The sequence below is a fragment of the Corylus avellana genome, chromosome ca3 (assembly GCF_901000735.1).
Source record: "Corylus avellana chromosome ca3, CavTom2PMs-1.0".
In the NCBI taxonomy this organism is placed as follows: Eukaryota; Viridiplantae; Streptophyta; class Magnoliopsida; order Fagales; family Betulaceae; genus Corylus; species Corylus avellana.
In genome coordinates, this window is record NC_081543.1 from 29,420,718 (window position 1) to 29,427,912 (window position 7,195).

Below are 7,195 nucleotides of genomic sequence, written 5' to 3' on the forward strand. Positions count from 1 at the left end.
AGGTAAATATGTAGTTCAGTCTGATGAGGACTCTGGAGATGAGGAAGAAATAGCTATGATTGCTAGGAAGTTTAGGAAATTTTTCAGAAACAATGGAAATTTTAGAAGTAGGGAATCTAAAAATTCTGTGAATCCTAGTCATGAGGTTAGAGATAATTATAAGGCAAAAATGATGAAAATCAGAAAGATAAATTATCTTGTGGTCGTAAGTGTCATGAATGTGGTGGTATTGGTCATATTCGTGCTCATTGTGGAAATTTGATAAATTCAAAAGGCAAGGCCTTTAATGTGACTCAAAGTGATGAGTCAGACAATGAGGAAAAAGCTGAAAATTTTGCTAATTATGTAGCTTTTGGGATTTCTTATGATAGTGAAGATGAGGCTAGTGAGTCTAACTCTCTAAATAGTGAACATGGCATATGTGATAATGAATCAGAAGAGGAGGGTGATCTGCAAAATGCTTATAATGATCTATATGTGGAATGCATTGAATTGAAGAAGTTGAATAAGCAGCACCTAGAGAAACTCAAAGAAGTTAATCTTGAAAATGATCAACTTTCTATTGCTTTAACTGATTCACATGCTATTCATAATACTTTGATATCTGAAAATCACATGTTAATTGCCAAAGTGAAATCATTAGAGAATGATCTTAACGAGTCAAGAAATCATCTAAAAACCTTTTCTTGTGAAAAGCTAAATCACATGTTGCATAATCAGAAACATTCGTTTGATAGAACTGGATTGGGCTTTGATAAATCTGTTGTTTCTTCTACTAATGTTGCTTCTCCTTCAAAGTTAATTTTTATGAAACCAGTTTGTAAAGAAGAAAGCTTGGCTAAGAAGGAGGAAATGTATCCTCCAGTTTCAAGAGGTGAGAAAGGTAAGGGAATTCTAACTGATTCCTATGTGTCTCGTTCTACATCGAGACTTGCTCATATGCCAAGGAACCAATCTTCTCAAAGGTTCATTCCTACATGTCATCACTGTGGTAAGATTGGGCATATTCACCCTAATTGTTTTCAATTGAATAATCATGATTCAAAAAGAGACTATTTTCGTTCTAGGGATAGTCATGAGGAATTATTCAACCTGCTAAGGGGTGTTATCACCTAGTTAAATGATTTGGACAAGAGTCGCACTTCTGTTCCCAAAATGAAGAAAGTTTGGGTTAAGAAGGTTGATACCGTTCACCCGTTGAGGGGGAGAGGTATTGGACTCACCTAGTTTAGGTGGGCACATTGCATGCCTAGGACATACTTTGCTTATATATATATATATTTGTGTCCTAGCGTCATAGTTTGTTGGGTGTTTGTTTTTTGGTTTAAATTTTTTGTTGTTGTTTGTGTTTTGTTTCTTTTAACATGTTTTGTTTTGTGTGCATTTAAAAAAAAAAAATCAAAAATAAAATAAAATAAAATAAAAAAGACGAAAATATTTTAATTTGGTTGTTTTTCTTTTCTCTCTTTTGTCTTATGTACCCAGATAGTCCATTAATTTCTCATGTTGCTTTCATGGATTTAATTCCTTACATCTTGGAATATTCTAAATATGCATGAGATAAAAAATTGTTTTAATGGACTTGTTTTTGTGGTTACCTAAAGCTTGAGCGTATGTGGTACATTTTACCTATGCTTAATTCTTATGCACACTTAAGCTTACCTATGCTTAATTCTTATGTTAGGTGACTACATGAGGTGTTTTTTACTAGTCATATTTTTTTTTTTCAAATTGACAATATGCTAGTTGAACCTAGGGCTTGAAAATTCTTGCATTCTTTCTTTTGTATAAAACACCAATTGTTTAAGGACACGCTCTCAAAAAGAAAAAGAATCAAAATATTAAAACACAATCAAAAGAACATGTTCCTTGTGGAATTTATTTTCTATGTGTCAAACTTGTGCTATTTTTTTTCAAAAGATGATTGTATTGAATGAGAGTGGTTAGGCCCTAGTATGATAAAGTTTGACTTTTGATTGAATTTACTTGTCAAAACCTCATGTTGGTGAAACTCTCTCCTCTTTTGTAAACTGGTATTTTTTTTTTTCTCATTAAATGTCTTACACACACAAACACACAAGCATGGGTTGAATGGATCATTTCTCTTGACTTGGGTTAAACAATATGAGTTTCTTGCGATTTCTAGTCTCATGTATATTTTGCATATTTGGAGTATGTTTGGGATATTCATTGCTAAAATATATGAGTTGTTGATGTGTGTATCATGTGTGTTCATTTGACTTTTGAGGGGGAGAAATTTTTTTTAAAGTTTCTTGTTGATTATTAAGTCTTATATTGAGGGGGAGTTTCTGCTATTCATGATCTTGTTGTATTCTTCATGCATTTTCCTATATGTGATCATGAGTGTTTGATTATTGTTTTTCCTGTTCCATATATGCCTTGATATTTTTGTGTTGAGTGTTTCAGGAAACATGATACCTTTTGTCAATTTGTGACAAAAATGGGGAGTATAAAATTGGGGAGAGGATGGTGACTCATCCGATTGATTTTGTCTCCGAAATTGCCAAAGGGGGAGTTTGTAAGTTTTCAGTGTTGGCTAAATGTTCGATGAGCAAAATGGATTCAAAGTGCCAAATCACTATGGGCGTCCGAACGAGATTCATAGCCGTCCAGACGAGATTTAAAAGCTACACAGTTAATTTTATCTCGAAAGCCTCGTCTGCAACGACGTCCGGACAACCACTTACGAGAACAATATTTCCCGTGCTTTAAGAGCCCCGTCCGGACGAGCCCATTTACCGTCCAGACAGCCCATAGTCTGCTAGGTTTAATTTAAATGTAATTGAATCCTAATTAGACTAGGGGTCTTTGTATTATATATATAGATCTCTACAGATCTGTATTACTACGAATTTCTGCATCTAGAATTCGCTGTCGTGTGCTAAGAGAGTCTGTGATATAGATAGTTTGTTCTCTCTCTTAGAGTGATAATTTGTTTTTACTTGTTGATTGTTGAAGTGAAGTCAACCGGAGTTCCGGTGAAGGGAAATCACGTAGAAAGATTGTGCCAGCTGTCTCTAGAAATGGCTACTGTGGTAGAAGGCAAGTAGGTTGCTTGTTTTACACAAGATCGTGTCAATTGCAAAGGTTTTGTAAGTATGAACTGTTAACAATACTATCCTAGCAGCTCAACATTCAAATCAAGATAAGACAATTACTTGACATTCAAATCAAGATGATAAGGCAGGTGCTACGTAGAAGATAATGAAGACTTTGAAGTTCAAATCAAGATGATAAGGCAGAAGATTAATCTCTATCTTTTCAATTGTAACTTTATCTCTTTGTAACCTTATCTCTTGTTGTTAACTATATTTACGTGTAAGTCTATATATATTTGAATACACTTACGGGATAGATATATTGTCTATTTCCCTTTCATATATTTTCTGTTTTATGGTATCAGAGCCTACAAGGCCTACGCTATCTCTTCGATCTTCCATGGCTTCTTCTATCTCAAATCAATCTTTTACTTTTTCTCCACCAAATGTTACCTCTCAAAATTATCTCAAACTTGACAATCACAATTACATCCGGTGGTTGACTCAATTCGAGCCCATTTTGCGTGCTCATGAATTAATGGGTATTGTTGACGGTACTGAGCCATGCCCTCCTCAATTCCTACCTGATGATGCAAGTAAGGAAGTATCTAATCTAGATTATGCTATTTGGACTAAGAAGGATCAATGCCTTCTTAGTTGGATTAATATTAGTTTATCAGATTCTATTTTGTCCACTGTGTATGGACTTCGTACATCCAAACAAGTCTGGACAGCCTTGGCAAGCCGATTTGCTTCCCAATCAAAGTCTCATGTGCTAAATTTGAAGAGACAACTTCAAACTATTCGTCAAGGAACGAAGACGTGTGCTGAATTCATGCAAACTGCAAAGGGCTGGGCTGATGAGCTTGCAGTTGCTGGTAAGCCTTTGGATGATGAGGAACTTATCTTCTTCATATTGGGGGGCCTTAATCCTTCCTTCAATGCCTTTATATCTTCATATTCTTTGGTTACCCGAAACAAATCACTCTCCTTTAGTGACTTTCATGATGAACTATTGAGTCATGACACTCTCCTCCAGCAGCAACAAGTTGTGGCTAATGAAGGTATGGTGGCATTATACTCCAACAAAAGTCAAGGTGGTGGGCCTCCTCGTCCTTTTTCACCAAGGACCAACAAACCAACACAACATCAAATGCAGCAGACACGGTTTCCATCAAGGGGTGCTCCTAATTTCTCTCCTCGGCCATACTCCAATTATTCCCCACCACAACGGCCATACTCCAATTATTCCCCACCACAACGCTCCAACCTTTCTGGTGAAGGTCAAAGACGCCCTACAACACCTTCATTCCAGCCTGGCCACAATGGACAGAACAACACTGGTTCATCTTACTTCAACAACAACGGCAGACCTCCATGCCAGATTTGTGGGAAGACTAGCCACCAGGCACTTGATTGTTTTCATCGAATGGATTTCTCTTATCAAGGCAGACATCCCCCTCCTCAACTTGCAGCGATGGTTGCACAGACTAATTCAAATTTTGATGATCATCAACCGTGGTTGGCTGATAGTGGTGCCAATGCCCATATAACAAATGAGCTTGAGAATCTGCAAGTCCAGCAGCCTTTTCAAAATGATGAAACTGTAGCAATGGGGAATGGTGCTGGGCTCTCTATTGAAAACACTGGTTCCTCCACTCTCTTTTCTTCCTCTAATACTAAATTTGCTCTTAAAAATGTTCTTCACTGTCCCAATTCTATGGCAAATTTATTATCTATTCAGCGTTTTTGTCTAGATAACGACTGCTATTTTATTCTAACAGCCCATCATTTTTTTGTGAAGGATTATCAGACTCATGCGGTGCTCCTGGCGGGCAAAAGTGAAAATGGACTCTACCCTCTTCGGCTTCACAAGACCTCTCTCAAAAATCATCAATCTTTTACAGCTTTCCTTGGAATAAGAACCTCTGCTATGGGGTGGCATTTTCGATTAGGTCATTCTTCATTTGATGTAGTTTCTAGTGTTGTTAAGAAATTTGAACTTCCTTTGTCTCTTAAAGATTTTAATAAAAATATTGTTTGTTCGTCTTGTCAATTGGGCAAAGGTAAACGACAATCTTTTTCACCTTCTAATCGAGTTTCAACTCAACCTTTGCAACTTATACATACGGATGTTTGGACTTCCCCAGTTCCATCCGTAACTGGGTATAGATACTATGTCATCTTTATAGATGATTATTCTAGATTTTCATGGATTTATCCTTTGTACGCTAAATCTGAAGTGTTTGATACATTCATTAAATTTAAACTTATGGTTGAGAATCATTTCTCAGTCACTATCAAACAACTTCAATCCGATGGAGGAGGAGAGTACAATTCTCTTCACTTCCAATCCTTTTTGACTAAATCTGGGATTATTCATAGAAAATCTTGTCCTCATACGTCTCAACAAAATGGTCTTGCCGAAAGAAAATTAAGGCATGTTCTTGAGACAGGATTGACACTCCTTGCTCATTCAAAATTGTCAAATAAGTATTGGGTTGATGCATTTCTTACGGCAATTTTTATTATTAATCGGCTACCAACACCCATTCTTCAGTCCAAGTCTCCTTTTTCCAAGTTGTATAAGAAAGAACCTGATTATCAAGCTCTTCGAGTGTTTGGCTGCAAATGCTATCCTCTCCTTCGTCCATATGGATTACACAAGTTAGAATATAGGTCTAAACCTTGTATTTTTCTTGGTTATAATCACGCAGGTTACAAGTGTTTAGATCCTAATACTAACAAAGTGTACCTTTCCCGCCATGTGGTTTTTGATGAGAGTTCTTTTCCAGCCCAAGAAAATGATGCCTCACGGATGCCCTCCAAGATCACTGCACAGAATGATCCTCCTTTTTCACTTCCAGTAAGTACTCTTGTACCTTCAGTTTTTTCTTTTTGTGATTCTAATACTACACATAATGATATTCCTATTATAAGCCCACCTAGCACTCCTTCACCAAGTACATCTTCCACCATACACCCTTTTCCTACCCCACCCACCGAAAATGCCATGACCTCACCTACCCCACCCACCAACAATATTATCATTCCTACTACCATAACCTCACCTACCCCACCCACCAACACTTTTATCATTCCTACTGCCATGCCCTCATCTATGACTTCCCTTCCCTTGACCAATTCATCTCCTGCTGCTCCTACAATTACACACCCAATGACCACTCGCTCTAAGACAGGGTTACTTAAACCCAAATCCTTTTCTGAGTTTCAACTTTATCACTCTAGACATCCTCTCAAAATGTTTCATACAGTGTTATCCGAAAAGGAACCCAGTAGCTTCACCAAGGCTTTCATTGATTCAAGATGGAAAGATGCTATGTTGCAGGAATTTCAAGCTCTTATATCTAATGGCACTTGGACTTTGTGTCCTAGACCTATTGATAAAAATATTATCCGCAATAAATGGGTATATAAGATCAAACAAAAGTCTGATGGCTCAGTGGACAGATTTAAAGCTCGCCTTGTGGCACGAGGTTTTGAGCAGCAATGTGGCATCGATTATACTGAAACGTTTAGTCCTGTGATCAAGCCATCTACTATTCGAGTTGTTCTCAGTTTAGCTGTCCAATTTGATTGGTCCATTCGTCAATTGGATATCTCTAATGCCTTCTTGCATGGTTATCTTGGAGAGGAGGTGTATATGGAACAACCCCAAGGCTTTGTGGACAAGGTGCATCCTCACTACGTATGCAAGCTTCATAAATCTTTGTATGGGCTGAAACAAGCACCAAGAGCTTGGTTTACTAGATTGTCAACATTCTTACTTGATTTGGGTTTCATTGCTTCTCTAGTTGATCCATCACTGTTTATTTTTCATAATGGCACTATTAAATTGTTCATGCTGATTTACGTAGATGACATTATCCTCACTGGGTCTGATGATGCAGCAATCACTTCTCTCATATCTCATCTACAGGGTGAATTTCCCCTAAAGGACCTTGGCCCACTTGCCTTCTTCCTTGGCATCCAGGCCACGAGAACTTCCATGGGCTTGCATTTATGCCAAGCCAAATATATAGTAGACTTGTTACACAGGGTTCACATGGTAGATGCTAAGCCATCCAAGTCGCCTTGCTCATCTGGTATAAAATTGTCCAAGTATGATGGTACAT